Raw genomic sequence first — 18,171 nt, 5'->3', positions numbered from 1 at the left:
AGTATTTATTACTCATTTATGTCCTTTTCTTTCAGATTAAAGAATTCCCTTTACTATTTCTCGTAGGATAGGTCTGGTGTTGATGAAATTCCTAAGCTTTTGTTTTTCTGGGTGTCTTTATTTCTCCACCATGTCTGAAGGATATTTTCACCAGGTATATTATCCAAAGGTTATCATCTTTATCCTTCAACACTTTAAATATGTCCTGCAACTCTCCTGCTTGCCTGTAGGGTTTCCACTGAAAAGTATGCTGCTAGATGTGTTGGAACTCCATTGTTTGTTATTTATTTCTTTTGTCTTGCTGCTTTTAGGATCCCTTCTTTATCCTTGACCTTTGGGAGTTTGACTGTTAAATGTCTTGAGATAATCTTATTTGGGTTAAACTTGTACTTGAATATTGATACGTTTATATAGGTTTGAGAAGTTCTTTGCTATTATCCCTTTGAATAAACATTTTACCCCTATCTTTCTCTCTCCACCTCCTCTTTAAGGCCAATAACTCTTAGGTTTGCCATTTGAGGCTATTTTCTAGGTGTTGTGCATGCTTCTCTTTTAAAATTCTTGTTTCTTTTGTCTCCTTTGACTGTGTATTTTTAAACAGCTTGTCTTCAGGTTCACTAATTTTTTCTTCTGCTTAATCAATTTTGTTAAGATACTTCAATGTATTCTTCAGTATGTCACTTGTATTTTTCAACTCCAGAACTTCTGCTTGATTCTTTAAAATTATTTCAATCTGTTTATTAGATTTATCTGATAGGATTCTGAATTCTTTCTCTGTTTTAACTTGAATTTTGTTGCATTTCTTTGAAACAGCTATTTTGAATTCTCTGTCTGAAAGGTCATGTATCTCTGTCTCCCCAGGATTGACCCCTGTGCCTTATTTAGTTCATTTGGTGAGGTCATTTCCCTTGAAGTTTGTCAGTGTCTGGGCATTGAAGAGTTAGGATAAGGTATTTATTGCAGTTTTTGCAGTCTTGGCTTGTTTGTACCTGTCCTTCTTGGAAAGGCTTTTCAGGTATTTGAAGAAACTTCAGTGTTGTAATCTAAGTTTTTGGTTACTGTAGCCATATCTGCATTAGGAGCCACCCCAAGCCCAGTAATGCTGTGGCTCTTGCAGACTCATAGAGGTATTGCCTTGATAGTCTAGAATAAAATCCAAAATAATTCTCTGGATTACCTGACAGAGACTCTTGTTCTCCTCCCTTACTTTCTCCCAAACAAATGGAGTCTCTCTCTCTCCCTCTCTCTCTCTCTCTCTGTGTGTGCTGAGTTTCTTGGAACTAGAGGTGGGGTGACACAAACAACCCTGTACCCACCACCACTAGGACAGTGCTTCAGACCTGAAGCCGGCACAGCATTGGGTTTCACTCAGAGTCAGCTGTGAAACTGCCTGGCTACCACCTATGTTTGCTCAAGGCTCTAGGGCTCTAAAATCAGTAAGTGGCAAAGCCAGACCGACTGTGTCCTTCTTCTCAGGGTGGTGAGTTCCCCCTGGCCCTGTGCAAGTCCAGAGATTCTGTCTAGCAGCCAGGGCCTGGAGTTGGAAACCTTAGAAATATACCTGGTGCTCTATTCTACTGTGGCTGAGCTGGCACCCAAGCCACAAGACAAAATTCTTCCCACTCTTCTCTTCTCTTTCCACAAGCAGAGGAGTCTCTCCTCATGGCTACCACTGCCCTAGGTCCACAGTGAGAACTGCCTTGCTACTGCTCATGTTCACTCAAGATCCAAGCACTCTTCAGTCAGTTATGGTAAATGCTGCCAGGCCTGGGACTCTTGCTTCAGGGCAGTCAGCTCCCCTCTGGCCAATGGCAGGTTCAGATATGTCAACTAAGAGCCAAGGCCTGGAATCAGGGACCACAAGGATATGCTTGCTGCTCTACATCACTGTGGCTGAGCTGGTGCCCAAACTACAAGACAAAGTCTTGTTTATTCTGCCCTCTCTTTTCTTCAAGTAGAAGAGTTTCTCCTCATAGTCACAAAAGCTGGGAATGTACTGGGTCGTGGCTCTGAATCTCACCCCAAACCCATGGTAAGTACTGCCTGGCTACCACTGCTGATTGTTCAGGTACCAAGGGTTCCTTAGTCAGCAGGTGATAAATCTTGCCAGAACTAGGTCCTTCCCTTCAAGGTGATGGGTTCTCCTCTGACCCAGGATATGTATAGAAATGTCATCTGGGAGCTAGAGCCTGGAATAGGAGCCTGGGACTCTGCCCTGTGCTCTATCCTGCTGTGGCTATGGTGGTATCCAAGTTGTAAGACAAAGTACTCTTTACTCTCCCTTCTCCCCTCAAGTGGAAGGGATGGTTCTCTCCTGAAGTTGCAAGCTTCACTGCCTAGAGTTTGGGAAGGGTGACACAAGAACTCCTTTGGCCACCCCAGCTGATGTCTCACTAAGTTGTGTACACCCCAAGCCCATTGGTTTCAAGCCCAGCACAGCACCAGGAGTTGCCCAGAAATTGCAGTCCTTGTGGCCTGGACTGCCATTCATTTCAAGTTTATTTAGAACCCCAGAGCACTTTAGCCTGTGTTGGCAAGACTTGCCAAAACTCAAGTTCTGTCACTGGGATGGGCTATTTCCCTCTAGCTAGGGTTGGTTGAAATGCTCCCTCTATGGGTACTGGCTGAGTTCTGGCCTTTGTTGCTTTCTGCTGTGACAGAGCAGCACTGAATTCCACTGCAAAATTCCACAGTCACTGCACTGTCCCACCCTCAAGCATACAGATTCTCTCTCTGCATCATGAGGGGCTGCTGTCTGGGGATGGGGGAAGAGTGGTATAGGCAATTCAAGTCTGCCTTTCCTATCCTCTTCAGTGCCTCTTTCCTTAATATGATGTGGAGAAATAGGAACACTTTTACACTGTTGGTGGGACTGTAAACTAGTTCAACCATTGTGGAAGACAGTGTGGCTATTCCTCAAGGATCTAGAACTAGAAATACCATTTGACCCAGCCGTCCCATTACTGGGTATATACCCAAAGGATTATAAATCATGCTACTATAAAGACACATGCACACGTATGTTTATTGTGGCACTATTCACAATAGCAAAGACTTGGAACCAACCCAAATGTCCATCAATGATAGACTGGATTAAGAAAATGTGGCACATATATACCATGGAATACTATGCAGCCATAAAAAAGGATGATTTCATGTCCTTTGTAGGGACATGGATGAAGCTGGAAACCATCATTCTCAGCAAACTATCGCAAGGACAAAAAACCAAACACCGCATGTTCTCACTCATAGGTGGGAATTGAATAATGAGAACACTTGGATGCAGGGTGGGGAACATCACACACCGGGGTCTGTTGTGGGGTGGGGGGAGGGGGGAGGGAATAGCATTAGGAGATATACCTAATGTAAAAGTCGAGTTAATGGGTGCAGCACACCAACATGGCACATGTATACATAAGTAACAAACATGCACATTGTGCACATGTACCCTAGAACTTAAAGTATTTTTAAAAATGATGTTAAAAGCAGGTACTGTGATCACTCACCTGATTTTTGCTTTTTATGAAGGTACTTTTTTTGTTTAGATAGTTGTTCAATTTTGTTTTGATAGTTGTTCAATTCCTTTGGGGGAGATGATTGCTGGAGGCTTCTATTTGGCCATCTTGTTCCATCTCCTCCTGTATAGTACTTTTTAATGCTGTCTTATGATTTTCTGATCTTACACAAAGGTCTTAAGTACGTTTGCCTGCTCAGAGAAAAAAAAGTGTATCAAATGTAGGTCTTCTATAGTATGATTCATTTTAATTTTGAGGACTTTATTGGCTCATTACAAAAAATGTTTTCACTAATAATAACAACTTTCTTTTAAATCAAAACACATTATGAAAACACACAATTTTTTTTAGAAAAAGTGTTCAGTAAATATTATTTAACAATGCTCCTCTAACTTCAGCCAAACCAGAGAAGAGTAATTTATGGATTTTGAAAAGTTCATATGCGTAGTTTGCAGAAGTGATATTTGGTACATTCTTTGTGTAGTTGCCAAAATTTCTCCACCAAAAATTAGAACTCATTTGATAAAAATTGTTGACAAAAATAACCACAATAACAATACACAATGTATGATGTGAGAAGCTTATTAATATGATAAATAATATATCTTAAGCGTAATGAAAGAGTTTTTTAACTCCAAAAATTCAGTTTGTATTTAGTACAGCTAGAAGTTCTGTTACAAAAATGCATAAATTCAAGGTTCACTTCTTAATACCTAATTGGTTTTGCCCACTATTCTATAAATAATCCATAAAATTACATGTTCTTTACATCTTCCGTGATAATTAAAACAATATTTAACCAGATTTTAACAAATCTAGCTAATTTTTTCTTCTGTACTCAATTATTTCTACTTACTTCAAAAAAAGTAAACATCAGAACCAAGATCAGGTTTCACGTGTGAGAATTTGGAGTTTTTTTTTTTTTAACATAACATCTAAATTTGAAGTACTCTAATTTTAAAAATTAGGATATGATGAATATTTATCAGAAGATCCTCTTTTTCAGATAGTTGAAAACTTTTGTGTATACGTTCAGCATCAGAAATAACATATTGATTATTTTGGCTGGGCACAGTGGCTCACACCTGTAATCCCAGCACTTTGGGAGGCCGAGGCAGGTGGATCATGAGGCCAGGAGATCAAGAAATAACATATTGATTATTTTAATGGATTGATAGCCATCTTTAATGCCAATACAACATTATGCCTGTAAATTTAGCATTATTGCTTTTCATAAGAAAAAGAAATACAGTGGCATATTATGCTTTTAAAATTTCCTGATTTGGCCAGGCATGGTGGCTCACGCCTGTAATCCCAGCCCTTTGGGAGGCTGAGGTGGGTGGATCACAAGGTCAGCAGATTGAGACCAGCCTGGCTAACATGGTGAAACCCCATCTCTACTAAAAATACCAAAAAAAAAAAAAAAATTAGCTGGGCGTGGTGGCAGGCACCTGTGGTCCCAGCTACCTCAGAGGCTGAGCAGGAGAATGGCATGAACCCAGGAGGCGATGCTTGCAGTGAGCCGAGATGGCACCACTGCCCTCCAGCCTGGGCGACAGAGCAAGACTCCGTCTCAAAAAAAAAAAAAAAAAAAAATTCTTGATTTAAGGTAGCAAGGCTTTAAAAATAAATCTACAACTATTTCTTACAAACACTTCAAACTCTGAGAAAGATGAAAGCTAAACAAAGGACAATACTGTTATGAGTCATATATTTATTGAAAAGGAAACATAAAGAACTACCGTGCAGGCACACACTGCTGGACTGTAAATGAGGCTCATTTGAGGCTGGGGATACGTGAATGTGCTTGTTGTGCTGGGCCCAGGGAGCCTCTGGGCACAGCTCTTCATGGAAGTGCTCTGTAGGGTGAGTGGGGATGAACCCCTTCCTGCAAGCCATGGACGGCAGAATACAGTGGAAATAAAACTTACTCGGTCTGGATGGCAGAGTTAGAGATAGCATAGTGGCATGGGTTGACAGCCTCTCCTTCTCCCAATACCTATCTGAAACAAAACCCCAAAGTTAAAAATTCAGCAATAGCTTAACAAGAAAAGATAAAACTTCTTTCCCTAAAATGTGGAAAGTGATGACTTGATAGAGAGGAAAAAGAATCTTCTGGTTAAATATCATTCATGTACCCAAAATTGGCCAATGGTTTCTCATTTTCCTCAAAGTCCAAGTCCTTAAAATGCCTTCCAGGGCTCTCTATGACCTGGGTCCCGATTCTGTGACTTCATCCCCTATTATTCTCCTGATTCACTCCTCACCAGTTGTGTTGGCCTCCTCACTGTGCCTCTAACATGCCAATCACTTTTCCAGTGCAGGCCCTTTCCATCTGTATTTCCTCTGCCTGAGCAGTTCTTCCCTGACAATGTACAGGGCTCATTCCTCCATTTTCTTCAGGTCTATGCTCAAAAGTCACCTTACCAGAGGTCCTTTCAGAACACCCTGTCCCAAACAGCAGACCCTAGTAGTCTCTGATATGCTTACTGTGATGGTTAATATTGAGTGTCAGCTTAATTAGATTGAAGGAAGCAAAGTATTGTTCCTGGGTGTGTCTGTGAGGGTGTTGCCAGAGATTAACATTTGAGTCAGTGGATTGGGAGAGGCAGACCCACCTTTAATCTGAGTGGGCACCATCTAATCAGCTGCCAGCATGGTTAGAATAAAGCAGGCAGAAGAACTTGGAAGGAGCAGACTTGCTGAGTCTTCTAGCCTTCATCCTCCTCTTGTGCTGGATGCTTCCTGCCCTCAAACATCAGACTCCAAGTTTTCCAGCTCTTGGCCTCTTGAACCTACACCAGTGGTTTGCCACAGTCTCTCGGGCCTTCAGCCACAGACTGAAGGCTAAACTGTCCACTTCCTTACTTTTGAGGTTTTGGGACTCGGACTGGCTTCCTTGTTCGTCAGCCTGCAGATGGCCTATTGTGGGACCTTGTGATTGTGTGAGTCAATAATCTTTAATAAACTCCCCCTCATATATACATCTATCCTATTAGTTCTGTCCCTCTAGAGAACCCTGGCTAAACACTTATTTCATTTTTCTCTATAACACTTATACAACCTGGCTTATATAAATCTGTTTTGTTATTCATTCATTGTTGTCACGTCAACAATAGTAATATTCATAGGTCAGGCACATTGTGTATTTTGTTCACTGCTGTGAAACTAAAACGATACTTGGCACAGAGTTGACACTCAGAAATATGTGTTGAATAAGTAAATTCTGGTGTGGCGTAGAGTTCTGGCTGTGGTCCCATCCTGCAGAAGCAAAATTCTTTTAGTATTGTGAGGTCACAGAGTCATGGCATTCTCACTCGCATCTTCCATGGGGAGACAGGTGGAATGGTGAAGAGAAAGGTTAAGAGAAAAATTTAGTAAACACTTTTGAGTATATAGACTCTTGCTGCATGATCCCACTGTGTAAGAATTTGCTTATTTCCAGGGCTTCATACCAAGATGGGTATAGCAGAAACCTACCTGTATGATAAAGGAGTGAATACACTCCCAGCTGGGTGCAGGGGGGCCTGCCAGAGTATCTTTAACAGTGTTTCAGAAAGGAAGTATGTGGCTTCATTGGAGTATTCCCTTTCTTCTCCTTCCTAGCCTCAGTTTACAGAAAGTGGAAAGAGAGTAATATCCAGCTTTCAAAATTAGAGCCAAAATGTCCTACAAGAGATGGCAAGGATGGCAATCAAACAGATTTTACTATGTAATATCCAAGTTACAAATGAACAAGATGTAGATATATGACCCCTCAATCAATAGATATATAGATCTATTGAGGAATATGTGAAGAATGAATGTAGACATTGATTTTTCTCCTTACTTTTCTTCCAATTAAGCAATCTCTATCTGTGAACCTGTAGTCAATTCAGAGTTCCCCAGACTGGCGTTCTGTTACAGAGGGAGTTTAGATTCAACTTCAGGTGAGTGATGGAGACCCTCTAGGCTGAGCTCCAAGGTGCGGCTTGGTAGTGACAGGCTTGAGGCTGAGCAGAGGGGCACGTTGGTCTCCTGCCTCTTAAGGCTCATATCTAGCTGATGAGATCCCCTTTAATGTCATGTTGTTGTTTTATTTCCTATTTATATTTGAATTCACGATTTTACACATTTTTAAAATGAATATAACATGCCATATTCCTCATCTATACCTAGATCAATTAATAGCTATATATAAATAGACATATATAATGAACTTAATAACATGAGTTATTAAAGTATATAAAAGAAACTTAACAAAATCCCATATTTCTCATCTATATGTGTGTATATAAGAAGAAAAATCAATGTCTACATTTACTCTTCACATATATTTTACAGGCACCTTCTTTACTATGGTCACCATATTAACACTGAGATCATCACTGCCCATCACCACCTAACATTAAGCTAACAAAAGTTATAGAAAATGAATTCAACATTCAATGAATGCCTTTTGAGCATCTATTGTGTATCAAATACTTTCAAATATAACTTATTTAACTTTCTCAACAATTTGGTGGAGCAGATACTGTCTCCTTTCTTTATAGCTGGGGAAATTGAGGCTAAGAGAAGTTGGGTGAGTCATACTTTTCACTCAAACCTCTTTGTTTCAATTTTACTCTATGGAAGTGCCATATAATGCCCCAGAAAAATAATAGACTGCAATGTTTCTCAGCCCTGTCTGTTGAAAAATTATTGGTACCTAGGGAACTCAGCACAAATATTAACACCTTGGCCCCATCACAGAGAGCCCAATTTAATTGATTGGGTAGGGAAGGGAACAGAGGAAGCTAATTTTTAAAAACTCTCTTGATAGGTCTAACATGCAGTCATGGTGAAGATCTACTGATCTATTGTTTCTTATATATACTAAGTTATATTATATTATATATTCATATATTATATATTATAACTAAGTTTCTTATATTTACTGACTGCTTTCAAATTAATATGGCTTTAGTTGTTGGGGGGCTGTATATAGTTAGTTCAGCAGTATCATAGACACTTCTGTTTCCTAAACTGGCATGATTTACTCAAAGCTGGCAATCATTAGAACTTTGATATTTATTTTACTGCTTACTCAGTAATATCTATTTCTGAATTGCTATTTTGGAGCTCCTACATGACTCATTAATTGCTATAATAACACCCCAGAAACAAATGTTAACACATCATATTAATAATTTTATCTTAAATCAGAAATATTTGCTTTAAATTTTTAAGGATCAGGTAAAGAAAGTGAGCATCCAAACTCCATCTAGCACTAGGGTTTAGTCCTCTACAGCAAATGTGAAGGTCAGGGAAATCTCCAGAGTTTAGTATCACCTGAGAGTTGGGCAAAGTTAGAGCCAAATCCCTGGTAATAAAAATAGGGATCGGGTCATGTATATTGTGTTGTGGCAAGTTTCATCACTGAAAGAGTGAAGGGTCATAGAGAAAATATTTCAAGCTTCCTGAATGCTCCAGGATCAAGGACATACCACAACAAAGTCACACTCTCTTAAGTTATACCGAGTGAGACTTTTTAGCCAATCAGAAGCTATTCACAGAGCATTTGTAGAATTAGATGAGAGGAAACCTCATAAATCGTTTAATAAAATATTTTCTCTTTACGAGTGAGAAAAATGAGGATCTGACATGAAAAGTGACTTGCAGTAGGTGCAAACTAGTGTCCAGGGCTCTGGCCTCCACCTCTGGTCAACTTTCACCACCCCATGTTATGCTAACCCCTGGCATTCTGTTTGTGCACAACCAAGTCTTTAATTTGTCCTAGTAGTCATATTTTTTTCCTCTTCTTCTTAAATTGATGTCTTCACTTGCTGTTTCCTTGGGTGTTGAAACCCAAGTCCCACCCCCTGAGGAACCAACAACATTGAATACGAATATGGCCATGAACTGATTGGCCAAATCTACTCTGACCCGTGCTCCCAAGGTGAATGACCTTGTTGGGGTTGACTCAGTCTTTTCCAGGGAGGTCAACATCACCTCAGCTATTTCAAAACAGAGCTAAAGTTCCAGTCCAGGGAATGGCTGATTCTTCAGGTGTGTTTCTGTGTGCACAACTTGTTCTTTCAACAACCTCCCCATGAGTTTCTGGAATGTGAAGACTACTTTTGTCTGAAGAAACCACTGGCCTACATATTTTTATTATACACACATGAAAAAATTGTTACAAGAGGTACTGCTGTGACAAGCAGTATAAAGTCTTGGACTGTTTCCTAGTTATTTGTCCGTACTTTATCCACCTGCCTGAGGAGAGTGGTACAATTTTGAGAGGAAGCTTGTGAGCGAAGTAGAGTAAATAAATTAACAAATAAGTAGACTGAAGAATAGGCATTAAACTATAAACCAAATACTTTCCATAATGGGTCCCTTTTGGCTGCATGACTTTCTTTGCAAATATCCTTTTTTTTCTAACCACTTGTACTTTCTCATTTTTAACACTCTCAGCCTTACTTAAACCCAAATTACTTCCTTTCTTTTCTCTTTTCTTTCTTCCCATTCCCCAATTCCCACATATTCCTCTTTGACTTTTCTAACTAAAGAGTAATTTTGATCACTGAATATGTAATATACATTACGGAAATTATGTATATATAAAATGTTTGTGTTACTATATATATATGCTATACGTAGTAACACACACAAACGCTTTTCCTCTGCTATTGTATATATGTTATATATTCCTCTGCTATTATATATATTATATATAATTTAATATCAGAGGAAAAGAGAAAAAGCATTTTTCATGCTTATTTCATATAACAGTTCTAACTTTTTCACACTGGAGTAAACCAAAAGGGATTTGCAGGCATCTGCATGGGGCCTGTTGAAAAAACATATTATATATACTTTATCTACATCATTGTGATAAACACACAAATATTAATGAAAAGATTGAATATTGAAACAGTCAAATCTTTGCAGTTTTTAAAATGAGACTTCAGTATGTTTTCCTGACCTTTTTTTCTTTGGCATATTTTCATGCCTGAAATGGTTAAACACTTCCTAGTCTCCTAGTCAAGTCTTATTAATGATGATTCCTGCAAGGTCTTAGCAATCCTCATTGATAAGACACTTTTTTGCATAAGTTATAAAAATTAAAACCGTTAACATATAACAGTTAAAGTGTATTTGAAAAATTTAGCACCTTGTGCCTTTTTTTCAAAAACAACTGTAAAATTAGAATTTCCCTTGCTAAAAAGAATAGATCTTTGACTCCAATAATTTTTTTTAATGCCAAGTATTTTGAAATAATGACAATTTAATTTGGGGACAGGTCTGTGTGTTAGAGGAGCTACTATGCAGCCAGCTTGGATGACAAAACAGAAATATTCAATATCTGTGATGCCAGAATGTAGGGGCCACTGCTTGGAGCTACCTCTTTCCCAGCACCCACCTGAGCTTTCTGCTTCTTCCTTCCCTACCCCCATCCCTTCCCCTACCAGGCTCACCTTAAGCTATTGAACATCTTGGACACCAGCTCCCTTGGCAGTCTCATGGACTCTGTAGTGAGTTGAATAGTGGCCCTCATGAAATATGCCCATGTCCTAATTACCAGAATCTGTGACTATTATCTTACTTGGAAAAAGGAACTTTGCAGATATAATTAAATTAAGGATCTTGAGATGAGGAGATCATCCTGGATTATCTGTGTGGCTCTAAATCCACTGACAAGTTATTTATAAGAAATGCACAGGGAAGACTGCTTAGACACTTCAGGGCATTATAGCAGAATATCATAGTCTGGGTGGCTTGTCAATAATAGGAAATTATTTCTCACAGTTCTGGAGGTTGGAAGTCTAAGGTCAGGGTGCCACCATGGTCAGATTCTTGTGTGAGCCCACTTCCAGGTTGCAGGCTGCCAACTTTTTGCTGTTTCCTCACATGACTAAAAAAAGAGTAAGGTAGGTTTCTGGCCTCTTCTTTTAAAGGCACTAATCTCATTCATAAGGGCTCCACTCATCCCAAAGTCCCTATCTCCATATACTGTTACATTGGGATTAGGGTTTCAACATGTATGAATGTGGAGCACACACATTGAGTCTGTAATAGCAGATTCGGCAGAAGTGGAAGAGGGGATATAGCCTCGGAGGCAGAGATTGGAGTGATGCAGCCACAAGGCCACAAGTCAAAGAATGCCAAAAGCCTCCAGAAACTAGAAGAGACAAAGAAAGACTCTCCTAGAGCTTCCATAAGGAACATAACCCCTGCTGACACTTTAATTTCAGACTTCTGTACTCTAGCACTGCAAGAAAATAATTCTTTTCTTCTTTTCAGTCACTGAGTTTTTGGGAATTTGTTACGATAGCTACAGGAAACTAATGTAGGACCTTGTCTACAATGGGCAGTAGGCACTTGGGAGGTGGCTGTTGCATCCCACCTGGGCAAAGTGGCAGGAGTGGCTATCTTGGGGTTCCCTACCTGTGTGGCCCATAGCATACCTCAGGCTGCCCTCTGAGGAGCCCAGATGAAGTTCTGCCATCCCTGGCCTTGCTGCCCCAGCGCTGAGGGTCTCAGCATGTTATAGCACAGTAGCTCAGCCCCTATGGACACACTGTCCTGGGGGTGTCACCTAGGGTTGCTATTAGCAGTAAGCTCATCCTCTGCTTGTGATTTCTTCTCATTAGGGTTACTAACTCTGTGTTGAAAAGGCAAACTATTGTGTGTAAAAAAATATCCATAGTTTTGGTAAGAAAAATATAGGTTCATCAGAAATTGGTACTAGGAAAAATCACTCATCAGAAAATATTTCTAATTTTATTCTGTTTTTTATTAAAAGCATTCCTTGAACAGAATACAAAAGACACTTGAGAGGTGGTACATGGGTAGAAACCCTTACTGCTTTCTCTGGTTGGGTTTGGAATTATTCTAAATTCATGCATTAGTGTTTTTGAGCTTCATTTTAATTAAATCTCAAACACATTCTTTATTGAGTTATAACAGAATTTGTGAGAAGTTTCCTTCAACCCACTTCAGGTCCCAGTTTGCTCTTTGCACTTCCTTCCTCTGCATCATATGTGGCCCTGATCAGTGAATACTTCCTCTGCCTCTTTGTGTCTGCTTTCCTGAACATTACCTCATCGTTTCTGTCTCCTATAATCATACTGAAACAATTAATGGGACATGTAAAAGACATTTGAAGAAATATTCTATTTGCTTCAGAGAGATCATACTGACCATCGAAGAGGGTGTTTTCATGAACATGCAGTCATCTGAGTTATCAAGAGATGGATTTAAATTGTTATTGTTATTTATTTTCCTGTAACAGGTGCTTTTTTATTTTTATCTTTTTTTGAGATGTAGTGTCGCTCTGTCACCCTAGCTGGAGTGCAGTGGTACAATCTCGACTCACTGCAACCTCCTCCTCCCAGGTTCAAGCAGTTCTCCTGCCTTAGCCTCCTGAGTAGCTGGGATTATAGGCATGTGCCACCATGCCTGCCTATTTTTTGTATCTTTAGTATAGATGGGGTTTTGCCATGTTGGCCAGGCTGGTCTCGAGCTCCTGACCTCAGGTGATCCACCCGCCTTGACCTCCCAAAGTGCTGGGATTACAGGCGTGAGCCACCGCGCCTGGCCAACAGCTGCTCTTAAGTGCCCTGTTCTGTCAAAACTGTTCAGTGGAGACCATGCTGCATAACAATGTTTCCTCAAAGCATTTTGCAAAGTGTGTATACCCTGAGCATTTTTATGTATTATATAAGGTAGAATGATCTCACCCATGGAGTCTAAATTGGGCTTTGCAGTGGTATTCTACAATCTGCACATGATGCCACATCCATGCACAACCGTGGCTATTCCTAGCCTCAGATGATATTCCAAGGAATTGGGACAAGCATTTTACCCAGGATAACCTGTGGCCATAATTTATTGAAAAAATTTACAAGGAAAATACCAAAATAGACAATTTGATAATTTAAAATTAGTGATCGACCAGCTTTTAGGGTTCTTGAACTCTAATGATGAGCTCACAGTTGTTGGGGCAGAGGGAGGGAGAAGAAAGGTGGGTTCCCTTCTTCTAGGCCAGAGCATGGTAATATTAAACAGTACACAGGCAGAGCATGAGCAGTGACCACACTCACTTCTAGAAACTTCCTGGGGTCATGGCAGAAGTGACAGCAGCCATAGCAGCAGCGCTGGGGGCATTTGTTTCTGTAACTGCCAGCTTATGAATAATGCTGGTGGAGTCCTTTCATCTCAAGAAATACTATCTGCATTGTAGCTAAGAAGTCCTAAGGCTGACCCTTCGGATATAAGTAAGCACCTCTGTAGCTTCTTGGCCAAGAATTAGATTCTGGAGGAAGATGAAACTCTGTTCATCTAGGCAGGTAGGATTCATTTTCCTTTGGCAAATTGATTTGGCACATAATGTGACCAAAGCTCTAAGTAATGTCATTGCTCCATCTTGTAGATGGGAAAACAAGGCACAAAGAGATTCCATACCTTGTACAAGATCACAGTTCATAAGTGGCAGACTCAGACTCAAACCCATGCAGTCTGGCTAGATACTCTGATATTCTTAGATTAGCATTTACAGTAAAGACAGCAGAAACACTGCTTTGCTTTTATTCAAATCATTGCTCCAAGGAATGGAATAAATTATGTATGAGATATTTACATGTCAAGATGAGCTACTGTCACAGGATGATGGGAGGGTATCTCTGGAATTTTACAACAGACCAGGGTCAGGCAAGAATGTCTAGTGTTCTGCTTTGGAAAAGTTGAAATTGCCTGGGTACACAAGATTAAAATTATATTTATTTTAGCAAAACATTTTGAGTCTGTCAGTTTTATACCTTGAGGTTTGGAAAACCTGACATTTTCTTAGTCTTAAATTAGTGTAATCTATTTTAGCATCAGCTTTCTTCATTTTCTAATTAAATTCGAGCTTTATTTAAAAGTGAAGTCTTTATTAAGGCAAATGTTTTCACAGGTAGGTTGTTTAGCTTAACCAAACTAGTATCCAAGGTGACCCCTAGAACATAAACTCTGGAGATTGTGAAGTTTAGGAAGGTTGAAAACATGTGCTTGATTTTCTTGAGGAATTTTAAAGCCTCAACTAATATCATTTTCAATCAATTTTTGGAACATATACAAAATTTTCTTCATTGCCATTAATGTCTGCAATGCTAGGTTGTGGCTATTGCTAGATCCCTACTATCAATTGACACTTATTCAATATAATACACTTAAATTTTTCTTCTAAACTTAATTATAAATTGTTTATGTCACTATTTTTTCTAGGAGAGTCTAGCTCATAAAAAAGGAAAATTTCATGTATTATATTAAGACCCAAGCCAAAGTTTCAGGTTTGCTTTGGAAAAATTGTTTAAATGAAGAGAGAAATTGTCAGTTAATTAAAAACACCAGCAAGTGAAGAATATCTTTTTTTAAAACCTTTGTTTTATGTTCAGGGGTACATGTTCAGGTTATATAGGTAAATTGTGTGTCACGGGGATTTGGTGTACAGATTATGTCACTACCCAGGTAATAAGCATACTCTCTGATAGGTAGTTTTTGATCCTTACCCTTCTCCCTCCCTCTACCCTCAAATAGGCCCTGGTATCTCTTGTTCCCTTCTTTGTGTCCATATGTACTCAGTGTTTAGCTTTCACTTATAAGTGAGAATATGCACAATTTGATTTTCTGTTCCTGTGTTAGTTTACTTAGGATAATGGTCTCCAGCTCCATCCATGTTGCTGCAAAGGATATAATCTCATTTTCTTTATGCGTGCATAGTATTCCATGGTGTATATGTACCACATTTTTAAAATTTAGTCTACCATTGATGGGCATCTAGGTTGATTCCATGTCTTTGTTACTGTGAATAGTGCATGCATGTGTCTTTATGGTAGAATGATCTATATTCCTTTCGGTATATACCCAATAATGGGATTACTGGGTTGAATGGTAATTCTGCTTTGAGTTATTTGAGAAATCATCAAACAGCTTTCCATAATGGCTCAACTAATTTATATTCCCACGAGCAGTGTATAGGCATTCCCTTTTCTCTGCAATCTTGCCAGCATTTATTATTTTTTGACTTTTTAGTAATAGCCATTCTGACTGGTGTGAGATGGTATCTCATCGTGGTTTTGATTTGCATTTCTGTAATGATTAATGGTGTTGAGCATTTTTTCATATGATTGTTGGTCTCTTGTATATCTTCTTTGAAAAGTGTACGTTCATGTTGGATAAGAAAGCAAGACGCAGCAGTATGCTGTCTTCAGAAGACCCATCTTATATGCAATGACGTCCATAGGCTCAAAGTAAAAGGATGGAGAAAAATCTACCAAGCAAACAGTAAACAGAAAAAAGGAGGAGTTGCTAATCTAATTTCAGACAAAACAGACTTTAAGCCAACAAAGATCAAAAAAGACACAGAAGGGCATTACATAATTGCTTATTTTGTTTGTTTGTTTTTTGCGTGTTGATTTGTTTATCATCCTTATAGATTTTGGGTATTAGACTCTTGTTGGATGCATAGTTTGCAAATATTTTCTCCCATTCTCTCTGTTTACTCTGCCAATATTTTGTTTTGCAGAAGGTCTTTGGTTTAATTAGGTCCCATTTACCCATTTTTGTTTTTGTTGCAGTTGCTTTTGGCATCTTTGTGGTAAAATATTTGCCACCAGACCTGCCTTACAAGAGGTCCCAGAAGGAGTGCTAAATATAACCTGCCTTACAGGAGGTTGCCAAGGGAGTACTAAATATAGAAAGGAAAGACTGTTACCAGCCACTACAAAAACACACTTTAAGTACATGGACCAGTGACACTATAAAGCAACCACACAAACAAGTCTGCATAATAACTAGATAACAACATGATGACAGGATCAAATCTGCATATGTAAAAACTAGCCTTGAATATAAATGGGCTAAATGCCCAATTAACACTGAGTGGGCAGTTGGATAAAGAAGCAAGACTCAACAGTATGCTGTCTTCAAAAGACCCATCTTATATGCAATGATGTCCATAGGCTCAAAGTAAAAGGATGGAGAAAAATCTACCAAGCAAACAGAAAACAGAAAAAAGGAGGAGTTGCTAATCTAATTTCAGACAAAACAGACTTTAAGCCAACAAAGATCAAAAAAGACACAGAAGGGCATTACATAATGGCGAAAGCCTCAATTCAACAAGCAGACCTAACAATCCTAAATATATATGTATCCAACACAAGAACACCCAGATTATAAAGCAAGTTCTTACAGACCTATGAAATGACTTAGATAATCGCACAATAATAGTGGGAGAATTTCAACACCCCACTGACAATATTAGATTATTGAGGCAGAAAACTAACAAAGATATTCGGGACCTGAACTCAATGCTTGACCAGATGGATCTAACAGATATCGACAGAACTCTCTACCCAAAAACAATTGAATATACGTTCTTCTCATCTGCACATGGCACATACTCTAAAATCAGCCATGCAATAGGCTTAAAACAGTCCTCAGCAAATAAAACAAACAAACAAAAAAACTGAAATTATACCAACCATACCCTTGGACCACAGGGCAATAAAAGTAGAAATCAAGACTAAGAATATCACTCAAAACCACACAATTACATGGAAATTAAACAACCTGCTCTTGAATGACTTTTGGGTAAACAATGAAATTAGGGCAGAAATCAAGAAATTCTTTGAAACCAAAGCAAACAAAGCTACAATATACCAGAATCTCTGGGACATAGCTAAAGCAGTGTTAAGAGGGAAGTTTATAGCACTAAATGCCCACAACAAAAAGAAAGATCTCAAATTAAGAACTTAACATCACAAACCAACCCCAAAGCTAGCAGAAGACAAGACATAACCAAAATCAGAGCTAAACTGAAGGAAGTTGAGATGTGAAAAACCATACAAAAGACTAATGAAGCCAGGAGTTGAGTCTTTGAAAGAATTAATGATATACCTCTAGCTAGACTAATAAAAAAAGAGAGAAGTTCCAAATAAATACAATCAGAAATGACAAAGGGAATATTACCACCAACTCCACAGAAATACAAACTCTCAGAAACTGCTGTGAACACCTCTATGCACTCAAGCTAGAAAACCTAAAAGAAATGATACATTCCTGGAAATATACAACCTCCCAAGATTGAACCAGGAAGAAACTGAATCCCTGAACAGAGAATATCTCTTGTAAAGATGTCTTCAAAATCTCAAACTCCAGTGCTCCTTCTTTTAAGAACTCCAGGCGTGTCTTACCAGTAATGTCCCCCTGGAGATGATACTGACATTTTGAAAAACATTCCTCAAACAGAAATCACCATCTTCCTCTTTCAAATCCTGTTCCTCCCTAGCCTGTGCTCTCCATATGCTCATCCATTACTGAAGCTAGAAACTGCATAATTGTCATTGATTCATATTTAGTACCTGTTGGCTTTGCTTCTTAAGATAAATTCCAAACGGGGTTGCTGAATTATTTTTTTAACTTTTTATTTTCAAATAACTTCAAACTTACAGAAAATTGGCAAAAATGTACTAATGTTTTTGTATAGGTCCTTCACCCAAATTGGTTACCAAATTTTAACATTTTCTCATATTTGCTTTGCTTTAGCATTCTCTTTATATACACATGTGTATAAATATATAGTGTATATATGTACATATACACACAAACACACACACATAGACACCAACCAAGACCGACCAATTATATAAAT

General features: G+C 38.8%; 1 long non-coding RNA gene across 1 annotated transcript; it reads left to right on the top strand.

Annotated features, from left to right (window-relative positions):
* Nucleotides 1-6,813: 6,813 nt before the first annotated feature.
* On the top strand, nucleotides 6,814-17,927 carry LOC100993867 (uncharacterized). The gene is made up of 3 exons (XR_155846.5): nucleotides 6,814-6,938; nucleotides 7,361-7,444; nucleotides 16,097-17,927. It is a non-coding gene; the product is annotated as an uncharacterized LOC100993867 (long non-coding RNA).
* The last annotated feature ends 244 nt before the right edge of the window (nucleotides 17,928-18,171 follow it).

Source organism: Pan paniscus, chromosome 6 (genome assembly GCF_029289425.2).
Source record: "Pan paniscus chromosome 6, NHGRI_mPanPan1-v2.0_pri, whole genome shotgun sequence".
Classification (NCBI taxonomy): domain Eukaryota; kingdom Metazoa; phylum Chordata; class Mammalia; order Primates; family Hominidae; genus Pan; species Pan paniscus.
Note: the sequence above shows the minus strand (reverse complement) of the source record. Positions and strands in the feature narration are given on the sequence as shown.